The sequence below is a fragment of the Oryzias latipes genome, chromosome 17 (genome assembly GCF_053564925.1).
Source record: "Oryzias latipes strain Hd-rR chromosome 17, Olatipes_Hd-rR_3.1".
Classification (NCBI taxonomy): domain Eukaryota; kingdom Metazoa; phylum Chordata; class Actinopteri; order Beloniformes; family Adrianichthyidae; genus Oryzias; species Oryzias latipes.
Window position 1 is genome coordinate 3118321 of NC_136253.1, and position 16177 is coordinate 3134497.

The 16177-nt window shown below is 43.2% G+C and overlaps 1 long non-coding RNA gene across 1 annotated transcript; it reads left to right on the top strand.

The window, feature by feature from the left end:
• Nucleotides 1-3716: 3716 nt before the first annotated feature.
• LOC144986619 (uncharacterized) lies at nt 3717-15927 on the top strand. The gene is made up of 2 exons (XR_013650450.1): nt 3717-4258; nt 13918-15927. It is a non-coding gene; the product is annotated as an uncharacterized LOC144986619 (long non-coding RNA).
• Nucleotides 15928-16177: the final 250 nt, after the last annotated feature.

Here is a 16177-nt window from a genome sequence, read left to right on the forward strand (position 1 = left end):
GTGTAATAAAATGGGGTGTGTTCTCGGCAGCATTCCATTTTCATTTCATTTCCCAGTATGACTGCTATGTGTGACCCGGCACCATTGACCGTTTGGGCCGCCCCCGTTCGAGTACAGCGCCACGAAGGGAACATGCTATCTAGTGGATCTGCTATGTGTGACCCGGCACCATTGACCGTTTGGGCCGCCCCCGTTCGAGTACAGCGCCACGAAGGGAACATGCTATCTAGTGGATCTGCTATGTGTGACCCGGCACCATTGACCGTTTGGGCCGCCCCCGTTCGAGTACAGCGCCACGAAGGGAACATGCTAACTAGTGGATCTGCTATGTGTGACCCGGCACCATTGACCGTTGGGCCGCCCCCGTTCGAGTACAGCGCCACGAAGGGAACATGCTATCTAGTGGATTTGCTATGTGTGACCCGGCACCATTGACCGTTGGGCCGCCCCCGTTCGAGTACAGCGCCACGAAGGGGACATGCTATCTAGTGGATCTGCTATGTGTGACCCGGCACCATTGACCGTTGGGCCGCCCCGTTCGAGTACAGCGCCACGAAGGGGACATGCTATCTAGTGGATCTGCTATGTGTAACCCGGCACCATTGACCGTAGGGTCGCTCCCGTTCGTGGAAACCACTAGAGGAACATACTATCTGAAAGAGAGAGGGAAAGAAATAAAAGGGGAGCCAACATAAAATTACTTATACCTGATCTTAGAACGTAAGCTCACTTCCGCAAAACGCTGTGCAGAACTATAATTTAAACCGCCAAACAACCCGTATGATACACTAACTTAACAAACAATCCAAAGCTTCCGATGGCGTATGACATGCTTAACAGCAATTATTCAAACTTCTATTAAACTAAGAACAAGTTTGATGGCCATAAACTCTTCCATTTTGACAACTATATATACACGCGCTTAAGTAACATCCATTATTTCTAAGCTCCCAACGACAGTACCACGAACGAGCTTAATAGCCATAATTTTCTCCATCTGGCATACCAATTATAAGCGCTCAAGGAACATCCATATAAATGAGGTTCCATCCCAATATTAAGAACGAGTTCAACGCCCATATTTACTATGCTTCATTGGCATACTACAAACAAATGAGCTTAAGAACCAGATTCGAGCTCTGCGCATACTATGATACAACTTAGAGCAACCCAAATTTTGAGGCTTCCACCTGGCTATAATTTTCTTTTAACATCTATAATCGAAGAATTTACATTCATTCTGCGGTTGACATTGATTAATTAATTCAGTCAGAAGTGTCATTGGAATGCAGAGGAGGTCCAACGCCCCGTCACTTTCAGTGCAGCAATAGGTACGTCGAGCAGTCATCGTTGCAGCACCAGATCAAGGAATGCATGGGTGACATCATTTCCTGGAAACGGAGAAGCTGATCGGGGCGTAGGGGTTTGCAGGCTCAGGATGCGATGCATAGATAAAAACAAAGCAGTATTAGTCTTGACAAGAATATATAAATAACCCAGAAACTGATCAGTTTCAAAATGATTGAGCTAAATTAAATAACAGTGCTTTAAAAAAAAAAAAAAAAATCTGAGAAAGTGAAATTTAGTAGATAGTTAAGGTAAAGACCCATTGTGGATTTATCGCACCCTAGAAACCACCATAATTACAAATTCCAACAGTGAAATGATAGTGAAATATATGACCTGCACGAAATCTTAACACCAATTTTTTATATATTCCAATTATGAGAAAAGTAACCTTTGACAGTTTCAGAGGGACGCACCTTCAGGAGGCCATCGAGGAGTAGTAGATGGGAAGAGTAGCCAAGGAGATTTGTAGATGAGGAAGGTCAACATCCCACGTAGCAGAGGATTACAGCTCGGCTGGATTTGATGCCTTGTATTTGATATTAGTGGTTCTCAAATTTTTTAATTATCCAAGGGCGACTGGATACTGCAAAAGAGAACTTGAGAGCCATGAAGGATCATAGGTTTTGATAGTATTTTTGCTAGACTGAACCTTAAGCATTTAGAGGCAGAGTATAACAAGCCTCTAAATGGGGATGCATCTAGCAGAGTGTCATCTGCTTAAAAAAGGCAGATAGAAGACTGACTTGTGGACACAAGATTTAACTCTTGAACTAAGCTTGAGAGCGCAAGTGATATATTTCCTACGGTCAGGGTAGAAGGTGCTCAAGGTGTTATTTAAACATTAACCAAGTCAACCGATGACACAATACTATCATTCAATATTGAAACAGCCTTAATATAATCTCCAAGGATGAAATAACCGGACGACCCCTTAAGAACCATCAGAGCCGTAGATTCTGGCGGCCGGACAAACACAAACCATTCTTCTTAAATCCTTTTCCCCCAAACCAGAAGGCGCAGACTCAGGAGAACAAGTGGAGGGAGCCTGAAGACACAACAGGTATCACAAAACCACTCCAGGCATAGAGAGGGAAAGATCAAACGCAAAACACGAAAATCCAGAACAGGAACACGTGGCCCAGGATCGAACCACCCAGAACAAGAACACAAAATGAACGGATGACCATAGGACCAAAGCTACAGCAAATGTCAGGTGGCCCAATCATTGACGAATTATATCCAACCAGAATTTGAATAAACGACATGCTGCACAAAAGCTAGAGATGACATAATGGGGAGAGACAAGCGTCAATGAATCACCCAAATCTATAGAAGAAAAATAAATCCGGACGGGTGGAGGACCGTACATAATAGATAACGTGGAAACCCAATTTTGAAAATAAAGTTTTTCCACAGAGATTCAAAAGACCAGGGATACAGAGGAAAGCCGGCCACCAAGAAATCATCAATAACATGCAAAATGAAGGGCACCCATCGCCTACAAATATCCAGTACAGGGCGATAAAGTCGATTTTATGAGGACTGCCACGACAACGGAAAGGTAAACCGGCAAACACCTCGAGCGCCAACTGAAGGCCAAGAGACGCCACTGAGAGGCATAGAGGCAGAACAGTGAGACCATCAGTGACAGTCATCCTCAGCCTTATATCGCGTTCGGAGGAAAATCGTGGAGACAGCATGGGGAGCTGAAGAAAACATATACTAATCCTGAAGGCGCATGGGGAACCAGGCCACTGATGCCCAGAAGATGAACTGCGAGGCGCTAACAGGTCCAGATCAAGTCACGTCAACCTGAACACTTCCTAGGGGCCCCCTCAGTGGTGGCTTTGAAAACGATGCTGTGGAAGAATCCATCACATAGAACCCACAACCTCCAACCAAACTAGAGAGAGAATAACAAATTAACTGTCCAGCCGAGAAAACAAGGCCGCGACGAGACCGACACACCCACTAATGCGGCCGACGCAAGTCCCTGAGGACAGGGCAGGACCCACTGGGGTACACAGAGCGGGGAAAAAACAGGCGGAGCAGAACCAGATGCAGAATGTGCGGGGGCAATGAACGAGGATCGCTGAGTGAATAAAATGAGCCATAGACGCTGCATAAGAGAGACCAATCATAGGGAAAAATGTCCACAGAGCAGAGACGGGTCCAAGAGAAACTGATTCACATTCCGACCAACCAGCAGCTACAACAACGAAGGAAACAAACAGAAGAACCGCCACAATAATAAAGCCAGCATCAAATTAAATATAAGATTTACACACAGCTCCCAAAGAACAAAACAGCAACAGAAAACAAATGCTAAAAGCCATGATAAATTCAGCCAGCATGAGAAACCTGTCCAAACGAGGACTGGCAGTCTTCACAACCACAGAAAGGACCCCACAACCCCTGAAAAAACAACCGGACGACGCAGAACTACGCAGCAGAAAAGGAATCAGAAGTGCATCATGAAGGACCCGGAGTCAAAACTACAATTCCCAGGGTCCTTAGGGGCGTGACGTCACCGAAGTAAACAGGAAGTGAGACGCAGCCATAGAAAACTACACGGGAAAAGTACCTCACGACGCTCACCGTGGATAATTGGGGTGACCACGGCAGACGAGAAGACCCGGACTACTCCTGATCGGGGGGCACGGACATCCCGAACATCGCGGAAAGCACACCCCTTGCAGATGCACGCGACCGCGGCGAAACGAACGCGCTGTGCGCCGTCAGCCGCCCGCGGATCGGAGGAGAAATTAAGGAGAGCAGACGCGGCGAAACGAAAACCCCACATCAGAAAGATGGGGATCATCCATCCGAAGGACGGGGAAACACAGCAAGATGCCGAAAGAGACGGAGACCCGCGGCCTCGGAGACCGGCGAAGAATGAGCGCTGAAGGTAAGAAAGAATGAACAACTGCGCACCTGGTTTAAATAGGACGCTGAGCATGTGAGTTAATTAACTGAACCGCCCTAGGGTATTTACCTGAAAAACACTGCAGCGAGTATCTGCCCGAAATACGATAAATCGTCATATCACAAAATTTGGGGAGGAACCTGTGCTGCAGTCTGCGTTCTCTACACAAACTGTGCTTCAGTCACTTCCAGCAGCTGTTTGCTGAAAGCAAAGTTGTCCAAAACATACCCGGGTTCCAACACCTTAAGTCAGCCAACAAGGACTTTTATTTTATATTTAAAATCACTACTCCCTTTTAGGTATAATCTTGGTTGTCAGCAGAAAGCATACTACCACAAGGATGATGCATGAGTTAACATCACATTTCATTGATGGCATTTACTTTTTGCTACCCCTTGTGCTATCCTATGACCCAACCCTTACATTGACGTGTTCTCCCTACCATGACAAAGGTGGATAAAGGTGGAAAGATTTCATGTAAACCATGGACACCAGTGAAGATCACAAATCATTGAAGAAAAAAGGTTCAGCGCGGTGTCTTGTGGGGTCTAGATGACCCAACTCCCAATGGTGAAGTGCCTAGGATAGCACAAGGGTTACAGGAGTGGATGACATGGACATCAGTCAAAACAATTTTGAAGCTGCTTAAACACTGCCCTTGATAATGCGCGTTCAAATGCCCACTTCCAATGAAAAGTGTATGTACACACACGGATAAATGTGTGTTTCAGGCTTACTTGTTCAAAATTATTAAAGAGCTAGCATTGGGACTTTAGTTTTGTAGGTGTGACTTCCTTCCATCCAGGCTTCTCACCACAAATTTAAAATCCAGAGCATTATATACATCATCATACATATCCATTTGCAACGGGAAACAGGAAGTGACTTCACATGTTTGATTTTTTTGGGGTTTTTTTTTCTCTCTAAATGATTTATATGTCTCTAACTTATTTCTGTGTTTCATAAGTTAAGAATATTTCTACTTGTGTAGAATATTTCTAATTTTTGGATTATGTTTAAGAATCTTTTGAGTTGTAAGTTAGAAGTTTTTGAAGAAATGTTTACTTAATTGGCCTGTGGGAGGGGCTAAGCCTTTGTAAGTCTATGGTCACATATCTCAAAATGCCACATACGGAGACCTGAATGCAGATTTTTCAGATCGGTAGTCACAGTTTTACACACCACTCAACAGCCGTCCTGGTTCCAAGAAATGTTTAAGGTCATTGGACGACTTTGTGACATCAGTCAGTGGCTGTCCGGGCATATATGGAGGTCGCGCAGTGGCAGTCCAGTGATAAACGGGTGCTAGGAAGGCAGCAATGTGACAACTGACTGAAAGGAGGGTCTCCAAGTTCCCCAAAATTGTCTGATGATTAGCTAATTGCAGACTGCCATCCTCCAGCCACCCCTCTGCCGTCCCACTACTACCATCTGATTTTTAACAATTGGACGGTAGAATCTCAGGCACTCGTTGAGGGCTGTTGACATCGGTCGGGGGCCTGGCGATGACCAAACATCAATCTGGCGATCCCGGCCACTGTGGATACAAAAAGGCAGACGGCACTGATGCTGCACAAATCTCATCATGGCGTTGATAGCACCACAGCGGCTCTGAGACCTGCATATTGACCAACTATGGTTGATGCTGAGAAGAATAGGATGACAGAACGTTGTGCTTGCTGCAATAATCATAGAAGAAGAGCAACGCGCACAAGAGGGGCAAAGAAGAAGAAGTTGTTGGGTGGGGTTGTAGCTGCAGCGCAATGTTGCAGGATAGCCCACTTTCATAATCCAAGCTACCAGGTGGTTGGCGGCCAGTGATACTTGATATGGACGCGCCATCCGGAGACATTTACAGATCGTCCAATCAGAGCTGCTGCTGGCCAGCGATCTGTCTGCCACCGCCCTGTGGCTGGCTGATTTCGTAATGACGTCGTCCCTGTCTGACTGACAGCTACATTAATGACTATTTGTCATTACCAAATATTTTTTGGCAGCGGCAACCAATCCTGAAGATTCCGCCGATGCCTTCCCATTACGTGGTGCCAGATTTTTTTATTACAGAGAGAACAGTCTTTGTTGTAGTGGTGACAACAAGCCTTTCCAGAAACGGTTGTGTACTTTCAGTGTTTGTTTGGGAACACTAAAATCCCATTGTGTTTTCTTCAAAATTTCTGGCTTAATCATCTTATCCCATCTTATCCCAGTTGGGACCCTTCTGTGTGGAGTTTGTATGACCTCCTCATGATGTGTGGGTTTTCTCCAGGGACTCCAGCTTCCTCCCATATGCCAAAAACATTTTCATAGGTTTTTTGGTGTCTCGAAATTGTTCCTGGGTGTGGGTGTTTGTCACAGATTGGCAATCTGTTCAGGGTGTACCCCACCTTCATCCAGCAGAAGCTGCTATAGGCTCCAGGAACCCCATGACCCCAAAAGGGAATCAGCAGGTTCAAAGGATGAGTGGATGTTTGAAAGCTTGATTTCTACTCTTTAGATGGGGGATCAAGCCACCAATCGTGGCCTTCACCTGGTTCGAGAGTATCGGCAGACCCACAGTAGGCACAACTCTACTGAGTAACAGACTTAATTTTGTGGTGCTGATATAACTGCCAAATGTTCAACGAAATTGATCATTGGTCTCAGTTTTATGTTAAACTTTGAACTAGGAAACAGCTCACAGCAGCTTCTTTAAAAAGGAGCGCCCCTCAACCTAGAGTTTTCTCATTCTGTTCATCTCACAAAGTCATGCTCAGTCACGTCAGTGACACCGACACTAATGTTGGGACTGACGGAATAAATTAAACACTTCATTTCCCATCAGCACTTTCATCAAAAGGTCAAGCAATCATGGTGAAACTGAGCAGTTTTATGAGCAAGCTGTTCCTTTCCGGAGGGCTCTATTCTGTCCCAGCAGTCCCCAATGAAATGTCACAGATCTACTGTTCATTTAGTATCCTAAAGTGTCCAACCTGAGTTACTGCGTTGTAATTATTACCGTTGCTACCGGGATGAATGAATTAGAATGGAATAATTCTGCGTTAATGATCCCTCTAGGTAACTGCAGACCTGCTTGTTTAGTCCACGGCCCGTTTGAACTGTAGTCTGCAGGAGATGAACGACTGAAATGGGCTTAATGGGGACACTAATCACTCTGCTGAAGCTGTTTGAGCTTAAGTAGCTGCAGGTTCAAAGGGTTAATCGACTCTTTCTGCTTTGAGGCCAGGAAGCAAAACCAAGTACTGGAATAGTAATGCGGAAAGAAGAAATGTTTAAACTCTGGTTCTTTCATTCTTGTTTTCTCTTAAGCTACAGGTGAAACGTCTCTTACATTTCCTCAAAAATGTTTTATTACAAAGCAAATGTAGCTGGGTACTTAACCACTATGAGGATTGTGGAGTCAAAATGAGCCATTTCTCAAACATTACAGCAGAAAAAAGGTCATCTAAAAATAGACTTCCCTCATTTATCTGATTTTAGTTTTATCATAAATTACATTGTCTATAATCCAAAGATTTGAAAAGAACTACATACATTTCTTGCTAGACTAGAAGGGGATAAAAAGATGCTAGTTTAAAAAAAACTAGCAAAGTCTGAAAATGCGCATTTAACAAGTTTACATTTATAGTTAACGACAGTTGGGTTTGAAAACATCTGTTAATATTATTATATTAAATGCACTAGTAATTCATCAACAGTACATTTCAATATTCTAAAAAATCTACACTGGTCCATCTGCGGTGCATCTCTGTTGTGTTGCATGAGGAGTCTGTCTCGTGACCGTCAATTAGATTACATGAACTCTGTTGCGTCTCCGGTCCATCCCCTCCCCCCGGTTCCCGGAGGAGTGGTTTGTCCTGCCACCCCCGTGTGGAGTAGTTTGTAACGTTCTCCTTGCTCATCCACAGCCTAAGCAATCGGGCCCTATAGTATAAGACAAAGATACTTTATTGATCCCAGCTTTATCCCAGGGAAATTGGGTTGTTGCAGCGTCCATATGTTTGTATTGAGCATACATGCTCAATACAAACAAACAATGGGTGAAAATCAGAAAAAAACAATCGGTTCGCTGAACAGCTCTAGAAACACAGACATCAAATGTGTTTATCTATTGCAAATGGATGAGGAGTTATAAAGTCCGAAGGAGTGAGGTAGGAATGATCTCTTGTAGCGGTTGGTGTGGCTGCCTTAGCGTCTTAGAAAAGCCGCTCCGCTGACAGTAAAGTACAGGATGGAGAGGATGATCAGGATTATCCATGATGGATACAAGCTTATTTACAGTTCTCCTCTCCATCACAGCTTCGAATGTGTCCATTTTGCACCCGATTACAGAGCCAGCTCTTCTTATCAGTTTGTTCGGTCTATTAATGTCCCTGGCAGATATGCTGCCCCCCCCCCAGCAGACCACCAAGAAGAACAGAGTGCTGGCCACAACAGACTGGCAGAACATCCCGAGCATCCTTCTGCACACATTGAAGGACCTTAGTTTCCTCAGGAAGTAGAGTCTACTGCTGGCAGTGCCGTGGTCTTCCAGCTCAGTCTGTTGTCGATGGTTATTAGTCTGTTGTCGTCTGTAGTCTGCTACATCCCTGCCGAAGAAGCTGGGAAGCTGGACTATCCCCTCCCCTTCCTTACTGAGTCCTTGTACAATGCATTTTTTGTGTCATAAATGTTACGTTTTGTACTTACAAAAGTAAACTGTTGTTGTCCATGGGGAAAATGGAACATGCATTATCTCGTGGGCATAACATTTAAATATAAAATAAGTTTTGTATTGAAATTACAACGGAAGTTTTTATTTTGAAACCCGGACCTGTTTCTGGTTCTCCAGCTTTTGCCGCGGAATTGACGCATTAATGGACTGGAAATAGAATTCCAAGTTTGCTTGGGTGGTGGACAGATGGGCGTGGAATGCAAAAATGACGGAACATTCTGATTGATAAATGATTGTTCTATTTTTTGAGTTACACAACAGAGACGTAGTGCAGACTGACCAGTGGGAATCAGCCTTTCGATGGCAAAGCTCACCGTACTGCAAGAGTCTCTGTATGATCTCATGAACCCACACATGGAGACGGGTTTATTAATGCAAAATAAACAAGTCCAATCTCTACACAACATCTGTGTCTTCTAATGATTTAACTGTATATGAATTTCCCAAACTGGGAGTAATAACATATCGCTTTCTTATCTTTTCTTATATACAGTTAATTCTTCCATGTAGCAATAAAGCAAAAATCTTTAAAAGTGTCTCATCTCATACAAAGCAAGAATGTCTGTCCATGTTTATGAACACATTTTTGGAGAAGCGTCCAGCAGCAAATCGGATGTGTATCAAATTCGGTGGACGCGAATTTGACACACTAATTGTGGTGTGAACACAGCATGGTTTTAGATTACTGCTAACACATGTAAATCTCTAGCAAAGGTCTTTTTTCTTTTGGACACAAACACACACATGCACACAACCACATTAACACAAGACTTCATGTCTATGCAGACACACAAACATACATTGATTTACACATATAAATATGCAGTATCATGGATGCATGCAAATGACTGAGTTTACCTAGAGAAGCAGTCTGAGAGCCATCCTCCCGGGACAAACCGACTCTGGTACCCAGAAACATAGCCAGAGAGTCCAACAATCCCACATTTTTTTTCATGATATTTTTTCTTTATTGCAAATTATTGAAGGTATAAACAAACCAATCAGATGCCTCGGTAAAAGCATGCAGTGCCTGCTGGTTCCCACCTTGAATGTTTGATTGGCAGATTCTCGCGAGCCACTCTCAGTGGCACTCCTGACTCAGACTGGCTGACTAATCGCTATTGACTAGCTTCAAATGGTGGCGCCCGTATCGCAGAGTGCATGCCCCAGCGCGGTCACATGCCAGTTCCCGTGCTGTGCCCATAGTCCAGTAGAAGGCCTAAGAAGCCCCACTAAAAGACAAGAAGCCTGCCATTGCCCAGGAGTCATAGTGTGGAGACGACACCAGGTCCAGGGAGCCAAAGTCCAATTTACACATTTTAGAATAGAATAAAATAGAATTTTTTTTCTTCAAAAACGAATTCCCTCTTGCTTAATTAAAAAACAACTTTGATTTTTTTCATCTATACTTGATCATCCTGAGTAATGAACCTCACAACTTTTAGCCTTTAGCAACAGTTTTGGGGTTTAATATTTCTGTTGCTAAACATGTTATGTTTAAACTGATGCGTTTCAGCTCAGTTTTTAATTTAAATTTAATGTAGACACAAAAAAGTCTGTCCAGCCGTCCAGCCATTCTGAGAGCTTGGACTGGGCTCAGTTACCTCATGTTGGCTGTGAGAGGGGGGAGTCGCTCAGCTTGGTGTAATTATCGGCCATTTGACACAGCCTGAGCATCACGCCTGGAATGTGAATGAGGAGATGAAAAATACAGAGATCAGAGTGAACCAAAGCCTCGAATCTGAAGGAATTAGCAATGCATTGAGTCTCGTCCATGTCCTCATCAAGCACCCTCCACCTCACAATAATTACCTCATTAGAAGCCACTTTGCCTTCCTCTATCTTCAAGCTTCTTTGAAAGGTGAGTTCCTGTTGTAAATGTTAAACTCAGCCAACAACGCAGCCTTTGTAGACTTGGCACTGAGCCCAGCCCTGCTTTTGACACCAGCAGTTCCTGGTGATGTAGTTAAAGCCTAACGATTTCTAATTGCGAGTGTCTTTAAAGTTTTATTGCTAAACCCTATTGGGACTCTTGTTTTTCAGATCTAAGCAGTTTGCTGTTGTGTCCTTCAACTGACTACTTGAGAAGAAGCACAAAGTTCAGACTTTAATGGCTCCACAGGTCATGGAGTACGAAGCCTGTAACCTGACATGGGTAAAAATAAAAAAAGACTTAGTTCCCACAAAATAATAATTCGTTCCCATGAAATTCATTCATCTTCTAATTCGTTTGTCCCTTTTGGGGTCAGGGGCTGCCGGAGCCTATCCCGGCAACTTGTGGGCGAAGGCAGGGGACACCCTGGACAGGTTGTCGGTCTGTCGCGGGGATTTTATGTGATTGGTCGAGATGCAGTATGGGATATGTGTGATGCATAATGGGATATGTACAAAGCATGTAGCCATCTGATGTAAAGTGACTGCTTACGAGTTTGTTGATATAAGACAAGTTACCTCAGTACGTCCTGAATATTATTATTCCTGTTCAACCCTACAGTAGAACACCCCATACTGCAGCAGCTGTCCGTCTGTCGGCCAGCCAGCTGCCCAGATTCAGGCATGAAGAAAATGGGCTCTGCGTCCAGCCGGAGCTCATTTGCTTATCATGCCGGCATTCGCGCAGCTGGCTAGCCGGCAGCTGGATAGCCGCTGTGGTACAGGGAAGCAGGAAGATCGGGCAATCTAAATCTCAGTAGCGATTTTAGGCACAGGCAATACAGGCAACTGCCCAGGGCGCAAAGTCAAAGGACGGCGCCATTCCCGTGCTTGAAAGAAAAAACAAATTGCACCACTATCGGTTTTCTATCATTTGTTATATCACAGAGTTTGTAACGGCCTAAAACCTGCGAATTGGCGCCTCCGCAGCTGCCCGCTCCTATCTTAGAGAAGGAGCCGCACATATGTTTGAAGAAAAAGGGGAGGGGTAGTGGGCGCAGGCAGCGAGATGCTCAGCCTCGATTGCCCAACTCCTGGATCATCACATGCTGTTGGATTACTCAGCTCATGCTAATAATGTTATTAGTTATTAATGAACTATTGTAGACCTTTTTATTACAGGTCTTTATTTTCTGTATTTTTTACAACTCCCTTTCGTTTAGTTTGTGTCAGTATTTGGCATAAAGACGGCAGGTAATGCAGGCCGTAAAACTGCTGCGCTTTAAGAGATCATAAATAGACAATAGATCATTTGTTTATGAAAGGATTGAGCTTTTTTTGGAGGATATTTACTGTAGGTGTTGCACAAAATTAGGAAAATGCCAAATATATACGTTTCATAAAGTTTAGCTCGTGCTGGTTTGCGGCGCCTTCCGTCCGTGAAACCAGGGTTCGACTCCGGGCTGCTCCCTGTTCCCTTCTCCACCCCTGTGCCGGTTCCAAGCCCGGTTCCAAGCCCGGTTTGAGAAGGTTGCGTCAGGAAGGGCATCCGGCGTAAAACATTGCCAAGTTTACCATGCGACTTGTTCGCTGTGGCGACCCCTGATGGGAGAAGCCGAAAGAGGAAGAAGATAAAGACACACACAGGACATCACACACCAAGAAGAAATGAACTTATTGCTAAAAATGATGCCAGGAGTCCAGCTCTAAAAAATGACAAAAGAGCAAAGAAAACGCCATGATTTGATTTGTTATTTCTTATTATTAATATTTCCAGGCTTTGTTATTTTTTGTTCTGCAGCATGTTCATATTTGTATAATTTTGACAGAATGCCTTTTATGGAGAGCAAAATATTATACGTTATTTAAGATTTAACTTGATTTATTCTGGATTAATATTCCTGCGTGTCTTTATTAATAATTATGTTCAACAACATAAGTTTTAAAGGTTTAAAAGTTTAGCTTTAGGGTGTTCAGTAAATGTTTATCTTGTTCGGCCCGCAACCTAAAGCGTGTTTTGGATTTAGGCCTCCTGTGCAACTCAGTTTGACACCTCTGTGATACGAGTTTTTAAAATCCTGCATTTTTTGTATAAAATAAAGTATTTGAAAACAAGACTGCTTGAATCAAAAGAATAAGCACACTTTAGAATCCAGGTAAAAATTATTTGTTATTTTTTAGCTTGTAAACCTGGATTTCAACTTGATTTAAAAACATTGTAAAAATACTTTTTTAATCAAAATTATTTGCGCACATGCAAAAGGAAATGAACATTTTCATTTAGCAACTCACTGATAAATAATAACTTATACAATATTGTTAACAACATTAAGTTAGCCCTTTAAAAAGGGGCCAAATTAGTTGTTACCATTGATTATGCATTACTCACTGACATCAAGGACCGCACGGTTTTCGCAGTTGGAAACATTTCTGCGCCTTTGAGGGAGAATTGGACCCCCGCCACATGCGCAAAAAGTCACCAAAGTTTGCACACACCTACTAGCTGGCAAAAATTAATTTTGGGCATAGTGAACGACACCACCTCATGACGGTTAAATCACAGTGGGCCGAAATATGAATGGGCCGAAAATCGCCTATGGAGCCAAAAAAAGCTATTTTGAAAAACAGTTACGAAACCAAGAGACACGTGTTGGGGATATCCAAAGGAAGTTTTGAAGTTATTATGGGATGGCCAAATGACCTAAAGCTTGGCGGTCATTTTGTGGAAAAGGTTGAGATATGGTGTTTTTCGCGTGTTTTTCAATAACATTTTTGTTCATGCAATTTTCACAAAATTTCATGCACATGCCTCTCAAAGAGCCATTGGATCAGTTTTTCACAGATATGAAAGCACAGGGAGCCACAACGCTAGAGGTGTTAGAAAAAAATCATTTTGCCCATTTATCGCGATAGTTCATTTGGCGATACTTGTATTGATTGTAAAATGCTGTCAGGATATTTATATAGTTCTTTAAAAAATTATTAATGAGCATGAAGTTTCTTTGATCTTTTGTCCATCCTCCACAACCTTGAATAGACTTTTCTGTCTTTGTTGCAGGTCTGGAATCATAAGCAGTGAGTCTAAGCCCCGCCCCCGCCTTTCTACCTGCTCACATCCTCTGCAGCTCCAAGTTGTTTTCACCCGTGCGCAACCCCCCTCCAGCATGTTCTAGACAGACAACGCTACATCATCATCATCATCGTCATCATAGCAGCAAGTTGACAGGATAGTAGGGGCGCTATACTACTAATTTGTTTTGTAATTTCTCTTTTACTTGTGTTTGTTTTCTTTTATTTTATTATGAGGGGCTTATTTAGGTATTTTATTGCATGAGTCGGGATTGGTGTTTTTATGCTCTTTTTATGAACAGCACCTTGACCTATTTTCTTTACATGAAAGGTGATATAGAAATAAAATTAATTTGAATTTGAATTTTGGAGCGGTGAGCTGCAGACACGGCAGCACTCAGGAACCATTTGGTGTATTTAACCCCAGCCCTAAACTTAAGCCTAACCTTAACCATTCGTCCGGGTCCATGTGGCAAACAAAAAGGTTCAGCACTGGCCACTCGTACATAAAAAGATTACATGCGAACAGTCACTTTCTCAATAAAAATATACATTGATGACCCAAACTAGCATGCTAGTGTAACAAATGTTAAGTTTCTGGTAGTTTTATTACACCAAATTCATGGTAAACTGTTGTTTTGCATACATTTCAACCAGAATATTATTCTGCCCGAGGGTACTTGAACTCACCACGGGCACGCAAGCAGGAGCGGATGAGCATGCGCCGCTAAGACTGCGGCCTTGTAGTTATATTATTTGTTAAATTGGTTGTTAGTTTGTTGCAATTACAACTTACAAAATTAGGAATTGTGTGGCATCAATTTTTCGTAGTTTGTGTTGTTTTATTTATTTTTAGCCGCTCTAAACAAGCTAAGGTGTACTGCTTCTTGGGAACATTAGGTTCGTGCCAATTTTCATGGATGTTTATGTCACCTTTTCTTTCTTTTTTTTAAATTGTAAATTGGGAAAAACTCTGGACAGCATTGTCTCATTTTATGGTGTTCTTTTTGTGTTATTTTACGTGCTGTGGGGGGAGCTGCTGCGTGTGTTTAGACTGCTGCGAGCCTTGGCTGAGGAGGAAAACAAATTGTAAATTTGTTTTCTGTTAACAAGGCACGATTAAAGGAGAATGACTCAACATCCAAGCATGGTCATTATTCACTCGAGCACAACGCAGGGCAGAAAACTCAACCCAGTTACACTAGCATCTAGCAACTTCCCAGTCTGATTTCTTTCTATTAAAATGTAATTACTAACCTAGGTGATTGCTCTCGATCGTGAAATTTTGCTGTCATAATTTTTGCAGTTGATTGTAAAACATTGTGTCCCCTTTTTTGATTCTTTGCGTGCCTGTTTGGACCTTGTCATTACTTCACTCGGCAAGACGGTCAAGACTCAATGTAAAGTAATGGTGCATATGTGTCAAGTGGTGTGTCACGTGACGGCCAACCCAGTAATATATATCGATGGTGTGACGGTGTAGAACCGTCAACCGCCGCTGCAGGCGCACACACACGTGCACACACGCTCGCACACACACACGTGCGCATTGACCCGCACGCACGGACCCGTAAAACACGTCATTTACATTAACTTACCCTTTTCGCTCCGTCCCTATCCCCCTGCAGGTAGCCCTGGGTGCACACTAGGTTGCCGACTCATCATCCTCATGCATACATTAACACGAAGCACACACGACGCCAACATTAGCGTCGTCAATAATTAAGGATTATTGTTATTTCTCTGTACATGACACAGAATGTTTCTATAAATGAAACTGTTCATTTCTGTATGTTTATTTATGTTCTTGAACTTTGTAAATTATTTTCCTCTCTCTTGGGACTGATGGAGAACAACGCCCAGGAGGAGGGGCTTACCATTTAAAAGAGAACCAGTTACAGCTGTCAGTGTGGGAGTCTGAGTGGAGAAACAGACGTTGGTTAGCCTTTGTGGAGCAAGTGGGATGCCCTATTCTTAAATAAAACAAGAATACTTTCACCTTGCTGCCTCTGCCCAATTATTCCCTGACGGGACCCACGACAGATGGCGAATGCTTTAATGCTACTGAGCAGCGTCCTGCACCTAAAGCAGTGTGATTCTATGAGGAAGAGGGGAGTTCTGCTCCAGTCCAAATGTACTAATAACCTGTAATAATCTCTTACCTTTTCAACTAATTTAGTATTTAAAGTTTTGAGTAAAAACTGTGAAAAAGAGAGAATCAAGCTTTTAAAGGTTTTGTGGGTGGCTCT